At 35.9% G+C, this 19,600-nt stretch overlaps 1 protein-coding gene across 7 annotated transcripts in view; it reads right to left on the reverse strand.

Annotated features, from left to right (window-relative positions):
- The window catches only part of DLGAP1 (DLG associated protein 1), a 993,959-nt gene that overhangs the window by 748,225 nt on the left and 226,134 nt on the right, over window positions 1-19,600 (reverse strand). The gene's annotated exons all lie outside the window — the stretch shown is intronic.

Consider the following 19,600-nt stretch of genomic DNA (forward strand, 5'->3'; position numbering starts at 1 on the left):
CACCTGGTTTAGTGCATTAAGATCACAGCAAACCTACAGAACCTCACAGATTTCCAGACCTGTGATGACAATGAATCTGCAGATGGCTGGGGGGTTTTATGTTGAGGGGTGAGTTATTAATGGCATGAATCACGAGCAGCTTGTAGAGAATGATAAACATCTGTTCTTCATAATGCCTAAGTACAGAAGAAAAATGATGGACCAACATGACAGTGTTACTGACTTGGGCTGGATATGTATGAACTGTTTTCATTAGTAAATATTAGAAAGGGTTATCAAGGGAGATTGTTTAATTACCATTTTTGGTAGGTCCTTAGTGTGAATCTGGAAGGCATTAGACCTAATCTTTCCAAATGACAGAGAGTGATACCAATTGATGTTGTATTAGAGCTCAGTGAGACCTCTGCCTTTAAATGTTTCCTCAGTGGAATATCCTAGGGACTCTCCAATAAGACAAGTACATATGAGCACAGATCCTAATGAAAGGGTTTGATGGTGAGTCATGATTCCCTGCATTTTAGCCAGAAAGATCAGCAATCACTCAATTAGCTTCCACAGAGAAACAATGGTCAGCATTTTCCTTAGTGTCTCGAGACAAGGATAAAGCAGTACACCCCTATGTAAAACGAATGAATCACTACAGGCAAGTGACACATGATGTCAACAAAAGTCACTGTAGTAATGAATATTTTCTGAATTAGATTTTAGCTTCACTCTTCACCCCTTCTCCTTTTTTTGATCATTCTTTTGCAGCTTGTTTACCAAATTCAGGAGAGAATGCAAGCAGCTTTTCATATGTTCAGCAGTCCCAAGAAACTCTTTTTAAAAATACAAACATGTCTGTATTTTGTATGCGTTTTTGAAAATGTATGCATTTACCACACTTCAGATATACAGTTTCTTTTTGCAGAAGCAGGTATTCCCAATAGAAATACATTTTTCCTGCAGTTTTAGAATCTACACAGGTCAAATTGTACATTACTTAATGCTGTGACAGGAAGGAAGGCAGGCAGGTTGGTGCCCAATGCATAGCACTGACAGGCAGGGCAAAGGACACTGAACTCCAAATGTCATCAAACTCAACGACTTTGAGATGAGTCCTGCTGGACTATAGGTACTGCCAGAGCTATCTAGTCCTTAAAACATACCATATATGTCACTTATTCCCAAACTGACAGATTCTGCTAGTAATCTGGAAATGAAGGAAAAGGAAATAAGGTGATTTAATTTTTAAAAGGGCGCAGTGGCTCACACCTGTAATCTCAGCAATTTGGGAGGCTGAGGTGGGTGGATCACTTGAGGTCAAGAGTTCGAGGGCAGCCTGGCCAACATGGTGAAACCATGTCTCTACTAAAATTAAAAAAAAAAAAAAAAAATAGCCGGGTGTGGTGGTGCGTGCCTGTAATCCCAGTTACTTGGGAGGCTGAGGCAGGAGACTGCACTGCTGCACTCCAGCCTGGGTGACAGAGATTCCATTTAAAAAAAAAAAAAAAAAAAAGGATAATAATGATACCTCATCATAGGTCCTTTATGAAAATTAAATAGCTTAATTGGTATACTTTTCATAATATCCTTCATAATACAAATATTCTGGTGAATTGGGAATCAATATACATCACATAGATTATAAATTTTTTACTCAGTATAAAAATATCCCATCACATAAATCATATTTATTATAACTTATCAATATTAATCATTGAAAAAAATGTTTCAGGAAGGCCTGATAAATTGGTATTATATGAACAATTATATTTGTCATAAAAAGAGATTATGTCATCTAAAGATGTACCAACAATCTATAGATAATAAAGTGGCAAAAAAATTATATTTACATTATTTCATAAGGTACTTTCTCACATATTAAAGCATAATTATAGTACTTATTACTTTCATTTGTTTGCTTATTAATTGAGCAAACATGTTTTGGGGATTACGTACAAAGAGTGAAATTACACTTTGAAGGTATAAAGATTAATGAGATATAGTCTCTGCCCTTCCTTGAAGCAGATGCCAAAGCAAATTGGGGCGAAAACATGAGAGTTGGTACCAAGGGATTTCATCTTTACTCTGAGGGCAAAGAGAACCGTTGAAGGGTTTGGAGGAGCAAAGTGATGATCAGCTTTGCATGGAGATTCTCTTGGGAAATGATTTGAGGGAACCAGTTGGAGGGGCATGGTAGAAACGGAGGCAAGAAATGATGCCAAGTTGACCCCTGAAGTAACATCGAGTCAGGAGGAAGAATGGAAAGGAGTAGATGCATTGGAGTGACAGCAAGAGTGTAAAACCCACTAGCTTGAGAGTTAATTAGGGGAAGATTATTTCCAAACTTTAATTGGGGTCTCTGGGCAGATATGGTGCCACTCAGAGATGTAGAACTCTGGAAGAATAGCAGGTTTAACCTTGGGACAACATGAGATCAAACTTGGACATTTTATATCAGAAATGTCAATGGGAAATTTTAGTAGAAATGGTACCCGTTGAAGATCAGGGGAGATATTTCAGTGGGGGCTATAGAGATATACGCATTAACAGTGTCAAATAGCTACAGAAGACAATGGGGACCTCCCCCATATCTCAAGGAAAGTTTTCAGAGAGTAACAAGACAAATACAAGAACAAGTCTTGGGCTTCCAAAATTTAAGTAGTGACAAGCCTGCCAGGCGCGGTGGCTCACGCTTGTAATCCCAGCACTTTGGGAGGCCGAGGCGGGTGGATCACGAGGTCAGGAGATCGAGACCACGGTGAAACCCCGTCGCTATTAAAAATACAAAAAAATTAGCCGGGCGTGGTGGCGGGCGCCTGTAGTCCCAGCTACTTGGAGAGGCTGAGGCAGGAGAATGGCGTGAACCCGGGAGGCGGAGCTTGCAGTGAGCCGAGATTGCGCCACTGCACTCCAGCCTAGGCGACAGAGCGAGACTCCGTCTCAAAAAAAAAAAAAAAAAAGTAGTGACAAGCCTGACAAGAAGAATGGAGAATACTCAGATGAGCAGGAGGAAAATTAACATAGTAAGTGGTGTTAAAGTCCAGGAGCCAGCGGTAAAGAAACAGGACCTGGCTGAGGGCAGCAGGTGATTCAGAGTCCATGTAGGAAGTCTTCTTGATTTGGCACCAAAGAGTCTCCTGAGACAGTGGCCCAAGAAATTTCAGTGGACGCCAGAGTGCCCTAGATTGAGGAGTCATTGCTACAGAAGATAAGGTGGAGACATGAAGTCAGGACAATGCTTCCAAGATGCCGAAACCCATCAGGATGGATCAAAGGTCAAAAGAGGACTTTGGACTTTGTTTGTTTGAAGACAGACCTGTCTAACCCTTACAAGAAAGAGACAGAAGAGAAGGGAATATCAAAGGCAAAAAGAAAGTGAGGGAAACTGAGGAACAGGAAGGTGGCAGCAGGAGATGGGAACCGGAGTCGTGGATTACAGACTGATCAGGGCATACAGATACAGGTTAAGGAAACAGAGTTTTTTTTGGTGAGGGAGAAGGATTCAGTATAAAACCCTGCGTTTGACTCTGATTTTACTCACAGGGTGGAGCATTTTTCCTATACATTCAGCAAGACTCAGTGAAGGCCTCTCTCATCCTGGTATTGTGCTAGGCACACAGAGGATACAGTGGTAAATCAAACAAGGTCCCTGCCCACAAGAAGCCCACCCTGCTGGAGATGGGGTGGAGGCAGAGGGTACACACGTACATTTCTAATCCACGGCAATCTGTGGAAATCTTAGCATTGATTTACAGTTTGCAGTGGAAAGCCCTGTATACCTTTCTATCTCTCAGACATGAAAACCAATATTAAAATAGTTCACCCTCCTTAACATAATTGCAAACAGCAATCTTTTAAATGTTGACCACTATATAGATACATTAGTTATAAATCTAGCCAGGGGACTAGAATTAATTAACCTTAGCAGTGAATTCCATTTGAACTTAGTCTAATCAGGGCAATTTTCTGTTCTGGCGAACAAAATTAATTATCTGGTTCATTTAGGAAGAGAATCCCAACAAAAGAAAACACAAACACCAGAATTTTTTCCTTAATTATTAGGATTTTAATACAATTCTTGATACAATGTGTCTTTCCTCTGATAAGAAAATGTACAATAAAGAGAATGACATTTTAGGCCAATACATAGATAAGGAAAGAGATAAAGAGTTCAGGTTAACTTATCGGGAAAGCTGAGATTTATTATACTGTAATATCAAATTTGTTCTCTTTATTCTCACTTTATTGTATTTTGCTCCAGTTTCCCTTTTCATAATATGCAATATAATTTTGTATTATCAATATGTAATATACCAGATAGCCAAGAAAGTGATAAGCTAAAATATTCTGAAATGATGCTATCTGCATAAATTATTTTTACTGCATTAATTTAAAAATTAAAAATTATCTAGATATACATCAACTCAGAGGTATCAACAAAAAATATCTTAAAATAAAATTATGTACGACAAGGTGCTATTTTATGCAGCACTTATGTTGCTACCAATTATCTATGTCAATATTTAAAGACAGGCTTTACACAAATTCCAAGATTTTCATGAGAAACAGTGAAGATATTAACAAATAACTAAGGGGACGAGCAGAGTCTCATTCTTTGAATGGCATATCTCATATGATCCAGGTTTCTGTCAGCCTTGATGCTGTGTTTTCACCTAATAGATCTAACAAATGAACCTTAAAAGTAAATACTCTTGGAGGGACAGCAACCATTCCCTGATACTGCAGTCAGTATTTCTGGTTCTATGTGGCCAGTAAGAGGGACATTTTTTCCCCCTTTCATTAAAACAGATGGGTTCATTTACTGTCCAAAAGCGAATCAGCATTAATTTGGGGCATCCTTTCTATGCCAAGGATATTGGCAGATTTTTAACACTCAAGTAATGGCTTGGTGTGTTTTTAAAACAGGCAGTAATGCAATTTTCATAGCAAAGGTAAAACATCACATCTCTGGCATCTCCTCCTGATGTCGGTGGTCCCTTTCTCCTGCCAAAAGTGGGAGCAGGAACACATTTGGGTAGGAAGATGCAGACTGAAAATTCACTGAAAGAAGGTTAAGGATTACACTAGGGACATAGACAAAAAGGGAATACACCTGAAGCAATTTTAGAACACAAAAATGTACTGCATCCTTTAAATTCACTGTCTCCTAAATGTATTAGTCCATTCTCATGTTGCTAATAAAGACATACCTGAGACTGGGTAATTTATAAAGGAAAGAGGTTTAATTGACTCACAGTTCGGCACGGCTGGGGAGGCCTCAGGAAACTTACAATCACGGCAGAAGGGGAAGCAAACAGGTCCTTCTCATGGCGGCAACAAGAAGTGCAGAGTGAAGGTTGGGAAAAGCCCCTTATAAGACCATCAGGTCTTGTGAGAACTCACTCACTATCATGAGAACAGCATGAGTGTAACCGCTCTCATGATTAAATTACCCTCCACCAGGTCCCTCCCACGACACATGGGGATTATGGGAACTACAATTCAATGAGACTTGGCTGGTGACACAGCCAAACCATATCATCTACCAACTAATTTTAAATGTTACACTCTTTAATTTTCTCCTGTTTATTTTCATTCATGTTCATAGTCAAATTTTTTAAACACCATTTTGAATGTTTAGAAAAAATACGGACATGCCATACACAAACACATGTACAGACACATTCACATGATTTTGCTAAGCATGAATAAATATATCCTAGCTTAGTGCCACAATGATTGAATCTGTAGAGTTACCTTGTACTCTTTGTAGGATTCCATTATTAAGACAAGCACAGAACGCTTAGAATAGACAACTTCTATCTTACTCCCTCATAGAGTTAGGATTAAAGAGATTATGACTGAATTTTTTAATTGATAGACCTTACTTTTAGAGCAGTTTTGGGTTTACAGAAAAACTGAATGAAAAGTATGGAGAGTTCTCATAAAACCCCACATCACTCTGTTTCCTCTATTATTAGCATCTTGCATGAGTGGGGTACACTTATTGCAATTGATGAGCCAATATTAATATATTAATATATTATTAACCAAAGCCCATAATTTACATGAGGATTCACCATTTGTGTTGTACAGTTCAAGGAATTTTGACAAACCAATTATGTTATGTATCCATTGTTACAGTACCATATTAAATAGTTTCACTGCCCTAAGTATCTCCTGTGTTCCATAGATCTATCCCTCTCTCCCTCTTTCTGAACTCCTGGGAACCACTGATCTTTTCTCTGTCTGTATTTTCACCTATACCAGAATGTCATATACTTGAGAAGATGCAATACAGCCTTTTCTGGCTGCCTCCTTTTACTTAGTCATATGTATGTAAGGGTCCCTGCATGTCTTTTTGAGGCTTGGCTGCTCATTTCTTTTTAGCATTGAATAATACACTTCATTCTATTTTTGTACCATAGTTTGTTTAAATGTTCACCTAGGATATCTTGGTTGTTTCTAAGGTTTGACAAATATGAATAATGCTGACATAAATATTCATGTTCAGGTTATGGTGTGGAAATTAGTTTTTAACTCAACTGGATAAATACCAAGGAATGTGATTGCTAGTAAATGTGGTTATATTTTGTAAGTGACACTGTTTTCCAAAGTGGCTGTACCATTTCACATTTCCACCAGCAATGAATGAAAGTTCCTGTTTCTCTGCATCCTTGCCAGCATTTGGTATTGCAGTTCCCTAATGATAGATGATGTTCAGCGTATTTTCATATGCTTACTTACCATCTACACACACACACACACACACACACACACACACACACACACACACATTTTATATATATATATATGTTTGGTGCCATGATTCAGCTTGCATATTGTTTTTGGTGAGATGTCTGTTCAGACCTTTTTCCCACTTCCTTGGTTAGTTGTTTTCTTGTTGTTGAGTTTTAAGATTTCTTTGTGTACTTTGGATGCAAACGCTTTACTAAACACATATTCTGTGAATATTTTCTCCCTGTCTGTGGCTTGTCCTTCTATTATCTTTATTGTGTCTTTTGGAAAACAGTATGGAGATCCCTCAATAAAACAATAGATGCATAAAAAGGTTTTTTCGGAAAGTAGAAGTTTTTAATTTTAATAAAATCCAAGTTATCAATTTTTTTCTTTCATGAATTGTACTTTTGGTATATCTAAACACTTATTGCCAAAACAAAAGTTATGTATTTTTTTCCCTCTTATGTTATCTCTAGAAGTTTTACAGTTTTGCAATTTACATGTCTGTCTACGATTTATTTTTATTTAATTTCTGTGAAAGGTGTAAGATATGTTAGAATTTTTTTTTTTTTTTTTTGCATATGGACCATTTGTTGAAAAGTCTGTCCTTTCTTCACTGAATTACCTTTGCTTGTTTGTCAAGGATCAGTTGACAATATTTGCATGAGTCTATTTCTGGGCTCTCTATTCTGTTGTATTGATTTATTTTTCTGTCTTTTCACCAATACTATGCTGTGTTAATTATTGTAGCTTTGTGGTTTTTCCTTTTTAAACCTTTTAAGTTGACAAATAGTAATTGTATATGTTTGTAGGGGTGATATATTGTGATATTTTGATATATACTTACAATGTAGAATGATTAAATTGAGCTAATTAGAAAATTCATCACCTCACATAACTTATGTTTTTTTGTGATGAAAACATTTAAAACCTAATCTTTTAGCAATTTTGCAATATATAATACATTATTATTGATTATGATCACTATTCTGGGCAATAGATCACTAAAGCTTACTCCTCCTGTCTAAATTAAATTTTATACCCTTTGACCAACATCTCCTTTTCCTCATTCATGTCCCACCCCAGCCTCTGATAGCCATCATTCTACTCTACACTTCTATGAATTCAACTTTTTTAGATTCCACATATAGGTAAAATTCAGTATTTGTCTTTCTGTGCCTGGCTTATTTCACTTAGCATAATATCCTCCAGGTTAAGGCTATGTGTGTGTCGTGTGTATATACCTAAGTGATAAAGAAAATGTGTATACACACACACACACACACACACATTTTCTTTATCCATTAACCCACTGATTGACACTTAGGTTGATTTCACATCCTAGCTATTGTGAATAATGCTGCAATAAGCATGATAGTGCAGATATCTCTTTGATATATTTATTTCATTTCTTTTAGATGTATATATACCCAGTGGAATTGCTGGGTCTTATGCTAGTTCTATCTTTTTTTTTTTTTTTTTGAGGAGTCTCCAAATTGTTTTCCATAATGGCTGTAATAATCTAAATTCCCATCAACAGTTCCTTTTTCTCCACACCCTTGTCAACATGTTATCTTTTGTCTGTTTGTTAAAAGCCATTCTTACAGGTATAAGATGATATCTCATCGGGGTTTTAATTTGTGTTTCTCTGATGATTAGGATAATAAACATTTTTGCATATATCTGTTGGCCATTTGTATGTCTTCTTTTGAGAAGTGTCTATTTAGGTCCATTGCCCATTTTTTTGGACTGGGTTATTTGCTTTCTTGCCATTGAGTTGTTTGAGTTCCTTAAATATTTTGAATATTAGCCCCTTATCAGATACATGGTTTGCAAATATTTTCTCCCAATCCATGCAATGTTTCTTCACACTACTGTTTCCTTTGCTCTGCAGAAGCTCTTTAGTTTGATGTAATACTATTTATTTTTTATTTTGTTGCCTGTGCTTTTGGGGTCATATCTAAAAAATCACTGCCCAGACCAATGTTATGGAGATTTCTATTATGTGTTCTTCTAGTTGCTTTATAGTTTCATGTCTTTAGTCTATTTAATCTTTAATCCATTTTTAAGTTGATTTTTGTATATGGTATTAACTAAGCATCTAATTGTAATCTTCTGTTTGTGGATATCCAGTTGTCCCAATATTATTCATTGAAGAGGCTGTCCCTTCTCTATTGTGAGTTTTTGGTACCTTTGTCAAAAACGAATTGACTATAAATGGCTGGGTTTATTTCTGGTGTTTCTATCCTGTTTTATTGTTCAGTATGTCTGTTTCTATGCCAGGACTATGCTGTTTTGATTAATCCATCTTTGTAATAGATTCTGAAATCAGATAGTATGATTCCTCCAGCTTTGTTCTTTTTGCTCAAGATTGCTTTGGCTATTCTAGGTCTTTTGTGGTTCCATATAAATTTTAGGACTGTTTTTTCTGTTTCTATGAAAAATGACATTGGAATTTTGATAGGGATTGCACTGAATCTGTACATCACATTGGGTAGTGTGGGCATTTTAACATTAATTCTTCTAATCTGTGAACACAGACTACCTTTCCATTTATTTGTGTCGTCTACAGTTTCTTCATCAATGTTCTATAGTTTTCAGTGTATTTCACCTTCTTGGGTAAATTTACACCTAAGTATTTTTTATGCTGTTTCGAATGGGATCGATTTCTTTACATCTGTGAACAAAGACGGTACATAAAATCTTTCTTTCCTTCTTTTTCCAGTTTAGATTCTATGGCTCATAATTTCATTAAGACTCTTGCCAAGAACTTAGTATCCTTTGTTCTCATTTCTTCACTTCCATCTGGCAAAATCCCAACTGTGCATGAGTGCAACTCAACTGGCTTATTTTGCCTCCATTTGTGCAAGCACAGGTGGGGAAATCAGAAGAGGGTGGATGGTGACACTGTAAATTTGTCATCAACAACATCAAATGGCCCTCAGGACGGATAAGCAATTTGACTATATTTTTCTTTTCCACTCTCTCTACTTTCTCCCATAGTGATTGTTTCAAAACGTTTCCATTTGCCTCAAGCTTAGACAAATTCTTTAATGTTCTCCATTGATATAGTAAATTTCTTGTGATCTACTTCACACAAGAAACCATCATATATATAGAAATTCCATCTAGTATTCCCTAACAAACCTACAAATCTATCTAGATGAACTCTTACTCTTTTTAAAAATGTTTATTTGATGAGCAGGGAAGAAATTCTTTCTATCTAGGTCCAGGGCCTCTCCTTACACAGCAATGCAATATATAATGATATTTAGGTCAACAATGGACCACATATGTGACAGTGGTCTTATAAGATTATAATATCATATTTTTACTGTGCTTTTTCTATGTTTAGATATGTTTAGATACACAAATATTTACCACTATGTTATAATTACCTACAGTATTCAGTACAGTCATATGCTGTACAGGTTTGCAGCCTACAAGCAATAGGCTATATCATATAGTACATAGTAGTCTTTATCATCTAGGTTTTTGTTGATGTTTGCACAACAATGAGTTTGTTTGGCAACACATTTCGCAGAATGTATTCTGGTTACTATGCAATGCAAGACTGTAACTTGAATCCTATGTTTTTGGGAACCTCAAAATAGCAACCATCCGCTCTCATTCCCACATATTCAGTAATTTTCTTACAATTGCATCTCTTGCCTGTTATAATTAAACATTATCAATTATCTCCATTAAAAAAATTCTCTCAACTTACATGGCTTCTTGTTTCCCATTTTCCTCATTTACAATAAAAAATAATCAAAAGAGCTCTCTGTACATATGACAAATTATATATTTAATTAAAATATTTCCACTCTATTGCTGCCTCATTGACATCAGGTTTGGTTATGTGACTTTCTCTCATCAATAAAATATATATGAAAGTTATGTGTGCCGCTTCCAAGAGGCAGCTTTGAGAGTAATTGCATGCACCTACTCTTTTCTCTTTTTCTTCCATCATAAGACCAACGATGCCTCAGAATAACACCTGCTGCTTCACCCTGGTCCTGGAAGATGCAGGACATCAGCAGAGGTGAAGCTGACTGACAGTACCTGGTAGTTTGAGTACAAAATCAACACTTGCAATAGTGTGCCTGATGAAATTTTAAAGGTATTTTTTACTGCCTCATACTTTACCCTATGTTGACTTGTACATGACCTTTTGCCTCCGTTTTCTCCCTCCCCATTACTCAACCTGCTTAAAATCTGACTTCAGGGTTATCTCTTCACATTTACATGTCAATAAGTTAAAAGGCGATTTTTCAGTGTGACTTTAGCTGATCTCTCTAAGCAGCATTTGAAATAGTTGATCACTACCTTCTTTTTGAAAGTCTTTTTAAAAGAATCTCTTGCATCTTTGAACACAGAATATTCCTGATTTTTTCCTAATACCTTGTTGTTGCCCCTCAGTCCTTCTCATTCCCCGTTTCCTTGACTATTAAATATAGTAGTTTCTCAATTTTGTCTCCTAAAACATCATCTCTTTTCATTCTATATTCTCTTCTTAGACAACTTCATCTGATGATTTTATTTTCTTTCTTCACTTAAATAATGTTCAAACATATGCTTTCAGTCCAAACTTCTCTGAATTTCTGATACATATATCCAATTGCCTACTTTATGTCTCTACTTACATGCCTTAAAGTGATATTCAATATGCCCCAAACATAATGCTTAACCTTTTGCCCCAAACCATGCTTGTTTCTGGTGTTTATTTTGTTTTCTCTCATTTCCTCCCCTCATAAACTCCATGAGGCAGAGCCCGTGCCCATTTTTGAATCTTGGAGTACCTGATGTATAAGGCACCAAAATTCCCAGCATGATAAATCAAACAATTAACAATTCCGTACATCAGGGTAAAACTGCAGATAAAGATATGATCATTTGCAGTTTGCTTTTTAGGTGATTTACTATAGTTAGACAACTAATTCTTCAGCAACAACAATGGAAGTCAGGAGTTAGTGGAGTAATATAAAAACTGCAAGAAAATACCATCAACTTAGAATAGTATATTGAGTAAAAACATCTTCCAAGAACAAGGCAGAATTAAGGACTTTTTAATATAAATTTAAAAAAAATGAAGAGTTTGTTTTGCCAGTGGTGTCTCCCTATAGGGAATTCCAAAAGATATGTTTTAGACAGAAAAAAAAAATGATACAAGATGGAAGGCTGAGATGCAAGAATAATGATGGACAGGAAAGTGGCAAAAATGCGGGTAAATTGATACAGGCACTCACTGAATAAAACCATAATAATGTCTAATTTGGGGGAGTTAAAATGTAGAAAGAAAATAAGAGGACATAATTAAATATTGGAATGACCATAAACAGAAAAGAAATAAAAGAAATGATAAACATATATGAAAGATTTTTGCTGGATATGGTGGTACAAATATGTAGTCTCAGCTACTCTGGAGGCCGAGGTAGGAGAAGCACTTATGTTCAGGAGATTAAGACCATCATAACAGCAACATAGCAGACCCCTGTCTCTCTAAGAAAAAAATAAAATAAAATAAAATAAAATAAAATACTGTTATTATTTTCTTTTTAAACGGTGTGTGAAGCATTTAGTAAATTTTTATACTTTATACGCTACAGATGTTTTATAAATATTGCTGACCTTTAAATTAATATTTAATAAACATATAAAAATATATTTTCTTATCTCCAGCTGAGTTTGAAACATGTTTATGCAGGAATAAAATGTATAATTTATTAGAGAGTGAGACTGGCCTAGTTCACTGTTTCTTATATTTTCCAAATGGAAGAAGTATTCCAAGAACAGATCCATGTTTTGAAACCTTGTATTTCAGTGTGTTAGTCTACAATTATGTACCAAAATAGTTGCAGCCTTTTATATAGCACTTTGAGGTATCAGCGGGTGCTCACAACATTTGAACAAGATGTGCAAAGATGACAGTATCATCGCATTTGTTTACAGGAAATAATCTAATTTACATAGTTAGAAAAGTGTGGTTAGTGAAGTCATGCAGAATTTCATCATTTTAATAAATCTCAAGATTATGTAACAACAATAGATATTAAAATGGTCACCAGATATGTAAAGGCATTACTATAATTCTGAATGCTACTCTAAATGTTTATATTTCCTTGTCAGAAATGCAAAATTTTCTTGAAAGTGTATTAGTGGTGTCAGACTCAAGTTTTTCAGAATCCACTACTATAACATAAAATATCACCCCTCCCAGTCTATACAGAGAACAGAGCAGTAGTCCAAAGAGCATCCTTATGGCACATAATCATTGCCATAGGAAGGTGAATGTCTACATTGAAGAGCTAAATCATCATAACTTAATTCTTGGCTGTAACCTCATAACATTTTTATATAACCAGCCAGACAGTAGCATCAATCATTTAAATACAACTTGGAAAATTCTAATTAGAGAAATGAGAATGAGCATAGAACACTGAGCAGGGTCCTGAGACACTCATTCCAGGCCCTAACTCCTGGATGACATTTCTAGACACAACCTGGGCCAGAAGGGAACCTGCTGCCTTGAGTGGAAGAACTCAGTCCTGGCAGGATTCATCACCTGCTGACTAAAGAGCTTTTGGCCCCTGAATAATCAGCAGCAGTAGCCAGGTAGCACACACTGTGGGCATCCACACACTCTGGACATTGGGTGAGACTCTGAGATGTGCTGACTTCAAGTGTGACCAGCTGTTTCACAGCTGTCATGGCTATGAGGAGAGACCCCTTCTTCTTGAGCAAAGCAGAAAAAAGAGTAAAGAAAACAGACTAGGTATCAGTTTGGCCATAAGGAGGTAGAGTACCAAGGGGGATCTTGGGGTCCGTGATACCAGGCTAAGCTCTAGGACAGCATTTCTAGACCTGCCCTGGGCCATATGGGAACCCACATCCCTGAAGGGTGAGTTTCAGGCCTGACCACATTTGCCACAAGCTGACTGAAGAGCCCTTGGGCCTTGAGTGAACACTGGCAGTAGCCTGGCAATACAACCTGCAGGCCTGTGGTGGTGGCGGACACGGAGGAAGATTCCTCTGCCTATGGAAAGAGGAGAGAAGAGTGGGACGAACTGTCTTGTGTTTGGGTGCCAGCTCAGCCGCAGTGGAACAGAGCACCAGATAGGTTCCAAAGGTATCTGTCTCCAGGCCTTGGCTCTGGGCCCATATCTCTGGACCCATCTGGGGCCGGGGGTCTCACTACACTGAATAGAAGGATACAAGCCTGGCTGGTGTTGCCACCTGCAGATTGTAGAGCCCTAGGGCCTTGAGAAAACATAGGAGGTAGCAAGAAAGTATTTACAGTAGGCTTTTGGGGGACCCAGTGCTGTGCTGGCATCAGGTCTTAGTGCACTCACAGTGGTGATGGCCACAGGAAGGCTTATGTCACTGCTCCCCCAGCTTCAGGTACACACACTGACACCCAACCACACACACATGCATGCACACACAGATACTCTGTTTCTTTGGGAGAAAGTAAGGGAATAAAACAAGAGGCTCTGTCTGGTAATCCAGAAAATGCTTTTGTATCTCATGCAATACTACCAAGAACCATGAAGGTAGCATTTAAACCAGCTCTAGCCAGGGGGGAATCATCCATTTCAGTGGTCAGACCTTCAAGCCTCTATGAGGCTGGAAGAGTCACGGCATTACAAGGATGGGGGTGCCATTTAATGCAGTTATGGTTGCAGTGACCTAAAACTTAGATCACAAGACCCACATCCCATAGATATCTGGAAAATCCTCCCAAGAGGGACAGGTACAAACAAGCCCAGACCATGAAAACTACAATAAATACCTAACTTTTCTCTGCCCAGACACTGATGAATATCTACAAGCATCAAGACCATCCAGGAAAACATGACCTCACCAAATGAACTAAATATGGCACCAGGGACCAATCCTGGAAAGACAGAGATATAGGACCTTTCAGATAGAGAATTTAAAATAGCTTTTTTGAGGAAACTCAATGAAATTCAAGGAAACACAGAGAAGGAATTCAAGATCCTATCAGATAAATTTAACAAAAATACTTAAATTATTAAAAGAAATCAAGGAGAAAAAAGCTGAAAATGCAAATGACATACTGAAGAATGTATCAGAGTCTCTTACCAGTAGAACTGATCAAGCAGAAGAAAGAATTAGTGAGCTTGAAAACAGGGTATTTGTATCTACACAGTCAGAGGAGATAAAAGCAAAATTAATAAAAAAGAATGAAGCATACCTACAAGTTCTAAAAAAAATAGCCCCCAAAGGATAAATATAAGAGTTATTGGCATTAAAAAGGACAGGGAGAGAGAGAGAGATAGAGGTAGAAAGTTCAAAGGGATAATAACATAGAACTTCCCCAACCTAAAGAAAGGTAGCAATATTCAAATACAAAAGGGTTATAGAACATCAAGCAGATTTAACCTAAAGACTACAAAATATTTAATAATAAAACTCCCAAATGTCAAGATTCAAGAAAGAGTCCTAAAAGCAGCAAGAGAAAGGAACCAAATAACATACAATGAAACTCCGATACACCTGGCAGCAGACTTTTCAGTGGAAACTTTATAGGCCAGGAGAGAGTGGCCTTATATATATAAGGTGCTGAAGGAGAAAAAAACATTTATCTTAGAATTGCTGAATATCCAGCAAAAATATTCTTTGAACATGAAGGAGAAATAAAGACATTTCAAGACCAATAGAAAAGCTGAGATATTTCATCAACACCAGACCTGTCGTATAAGAAAAGCTAAAGAGAGTTCTTCAATCTAAAAGAAAAGGACTTTAATGACCAATAAGACATCATCTGAAGGTATAAAAATCAATGGTAATGGTAAATGCACAGGAAAACAAAATATAATAACATTGTAATTGTGGTGGTTAAACTTTTCATATCTTGAGTAGAAAGATTAAAAGATAATCTGATTAAAAATAATAACTACAAAAACTTTTCAAGGCATAGGTGGTATAATAAGATATAAATAGAAACAACAAAGAGTTAAAAAGTGTGGGGACAAAGTAATAGAGTTTTTATTAGTTTTCTCTTTGCTTGTTAGTTAATTTGTTTATGTAATCAGTGTTAAGACATTATCTGTTTAAAGTAGTGTATTATAAGATATTATGTGCAAGGCTCATGGTAACCTCAAAAAAAATACAGTGTATACACAAAAAAATAGAAAGCAATAAATGAAAACAGACCATAAGAGAAAACGACCTTCACTAAAAGGAAGCCAGGAAGGAAGAAAAGAAGGAAAAGAAGACCACAAAACAACCAGAAAACAAGTAACAAAATTGCAAGAATAAGTCCTTACTTGTCAGTAATACCATTGAATGTAAATGGACTAAACTCTCCCATCAAAAGACATAGAGTGACTGAATAGATAAAAATTTTTAAAAAAAGACTTGTTGCCTACATGAAGGACATTTCACTTATAAAGAAATATATACACTGAAAATAAAAGGGATGGAAAAAGATAATCCATGCAAATGGAAACCAAAAAAGAGCACGGTAGCTATACTTACATCAAAATAGATTTCAGAACAAAAACTATAAAAAGAGAAAAATAAGGTCATTATATAATGATAATGGGGTCAATTCAATAAGAGGATATAACAATTGTAAATATATATGCACCCAACATTAGAACACCATCATATTTAAAGCAAATGTTAGACTTAAAGAGAGAGGTAGACCCCTATACATTAATAGAAGAAGACTTTAGCACCCCACTTTCAGCCTTGGACAGATCACCCAGACAGAAAAATCAACAAAACATTGGACTTAATCTGCACCTAGATCAAATGGACCTAATAGATATTTACAGAACATTTCATCCAATGGCTGCAGAATACACATTCTTCTCCACAGCACATGAATCATTCTCCAAAACAAACCATATGTTTGGCCAGAAAACAAGTCTTAAGACATTAAAAAAATTGAAATATATCAAACGTCTTCTCAGAGTACAATGTAATAAAACTAGAAATCAACAGAGAAATTTTAAAAACTATGCAAACACATGGAAATTAAATAATATGCCCCCAAATGATTAGTAAGTGGGTGAATAAATTAAGAGAGCAATTAAAAAATTTCTTGAAAGAAATGATAATGGAAACACAATATACAAAACCTATGGGACACAGTAAAAACAGTACTAAGAGGACATTTTATAACTATAAGCACTAACACCAAAAATGTAGAAAAACTTCAAATAAAAAAAAACCTAATAATGCATCTTAAAGAATTAGACAAGCAAGAGCAAACCAAACCCAAAATTATTAGAGAAAAAGTAATAATAAAGGTTAAAGCAAAAATAAATGAACATGAAATGAAGAAAACAATACAAAAGATCAACAAAATGAAAAGTTCATTTTTAAAAAGATAAACAAAATTGAGAAAACTCTTGCCAGACTAACAAAATCCAGAGAGAGAAGACCCAAATAAATAAAATTAGAAATGATAAAGGAGACATTAAGCCCAATACCACTGAAATTCAAAAGATCATAAGAGGCTACTATGAGTAACTGTCAGCCAATAAATTAGAAAAACTAGAAGAAATGAAAAAATAAATTCCTAGTGAGATGAAGCCTACCAAGATTGAGCCATGAAAAAATTCAAAACCTGAATGGACAAATAAGAAGTAACCAGATCAAAGCTGCCATAAACAGTATCCTAGCAAAGATAAGCCTGGGACCTGATGTCTTCACTGCTGAATGTTACCAAACATTTAAACATCCTACTCAAACTGTTCTAAAAGACAGAGGAGGAGGGAATACTTCCAACCTCATTCTATGAGATTAGTATTGCCCCGATACCAAAACAAGACAAAGACACATCAAGAAAAAGAAAACTACAGGCCAATATCCCTGATGAACATGGATCAAAAATCCTCAACAAAATACTAGCAAACTGAATCCAATGACACATTAAAAACATCATCCATCATGGCCAAGTGAGATTTATCGCAGGAATACAGAGATGGTTCAACATATGCAAATCCATCAACACATCGTATCAACAGAATGAAGGATAACAAACGTGTGACCATTTCAATTGACGCTGAAAAATCATTTGATAAAATTTAACATTGCTTCATGATAAAAACCCTAAAAAACTGGGTATAGAAGGAAAACACCCGATAAAAGTCAATAAAAGTCAATATATGCAGATCCACAGCCAATATCATACAGAATGGAGAAAAACTGAAAGCCTAGCCTCTAAGATCTGGTACACAACAAGCATGTCCACTTTCAGCACTTTTATTCAACATAATACTGGAACTCCTAGCTAGGGCAGTCAACGAAAAAAAAAAAAGGGCATCCAAACTGGAAAAGAAGACATCAAATTATCCTTGTTTGCAAATTATGTAATCTTATATTTGGAAAAACCTAGACTCCACAAAAATTATTTGATAAATAAATTCAATAAAGTTGCAGGATACAAAATCAACATAAAGCATCAGTAACATTTATATAAGCCAACAGCAATCAACCTGAAATAGAAATCAAGAAAGTAATCCCACTGATAATTGCTACACATAAAATTAAATACCTAGAAATTAACTTAACCGAAGAAGTGAAAGATCTATAATGAAAACTAGAAAACATTGATGAAAGAAATTAGAGAGGACACAAAAATGGAAAGATAGTCTATGTTTATAGATTGGAAGAATAAATACTCTTAAAATGTCCATACTACTTACAACAATCTACAGATGGAATACAATCTCTATCAAAATACTCATGAAATTCTTCACAGAAATAGAGAAACAATCTTAAAATTTATATGGAACTAAAAAAAGACCTAGAATAGCCAAAGCTACCCTGAGCAAAAGGAACAAAACTGGAAGACTAGCATTATCTGACTTCAAATTATACTGCAGAGCTATAGTAACCAAAACAGCATGACACTGGCATAAAAACAGACACATAGACCAATGGAACAAAATAGAGGACCTAGAAACAAATCCATACATCGACAGTGAACTCATTATCAACAAAGATTCCAGGAACATATTGGGGAAATGACAGTCTCTTCAATAAATAGTGCTAGGAGAACTGGACATCCATATGAAGGAGAATGAGTCTAGACCCTTGTCTCTTGCCATATTAAAAAAAGCAAAATGGACTAAATACTTAAATCTAAGTCATCATATTATGAAACTACTACAAGAAAACATGGGGAAACTCAATTTGAGTTAATACACCAAAAGCACAGGCAACCAAAGCCAAAGTGGACAGATGGGATTACATCAATTTAAAAGTTCCTGCACAGCAAAGGGAACAATCAACAAAATGAAGACACAAACCCACAGAAAATGTTTGCAAACTGCCCATCTGAGAAGAGATTAATGACCAGAATATATAAGGAGCTCAAACAACTCTATAGGAAGAAAGTCTAATAATTCAACTAAAAATGGGCAAAATATCTGAATAGACATTTCTCAAAAGAAGACATACAAATAACAAACATGTATGAAAAGGTGGTCACCATCATTGATCATCTATGAAATGCAAATTAAAACTACAATGCTATAGCACCCCAGTTAAAATGGCTTTTATCTAAAAGACAGACAATAACAAATGCTGATGAGGATGTGGAGAAAAGGGAACCCTCACACACTGTTGGTAGCAATGTAAATTAGTACAACCACAATGGAGAACAGTTTGCCAGTTTCTCCAAATCTAAAAATAGAGCTATTATATGACCCAGCAATCTCACTGCTAGATATATTATGCAAAGAAAGTGAATTGGTATTATCGAAGAGATATCTGCACTCCCGTGTTTATTGCAGCACTGTTCACAATAGACAAATTTTGGAAACAACCTCAGTGTCCATCAACAGATGAATAAATAAAGAAAATGTGGTATATAAACACAATGGAGTACTGT

This window comes from Hylobates moloch, unplaced genomic scaffold (assembly GCF_009828535.3).
Source record: "Hylobates moloch isolate HMO894 unplaced genomic scaffold, HMol_V3 SCAFFOLD_5, whole genome shotgun sequence".
Lineage (NCBI taxonomy): Eukaryota > Metazoa > Chordata > Mammalia > Primates > Hylobatidae > Hylobates > Hylobates moloch.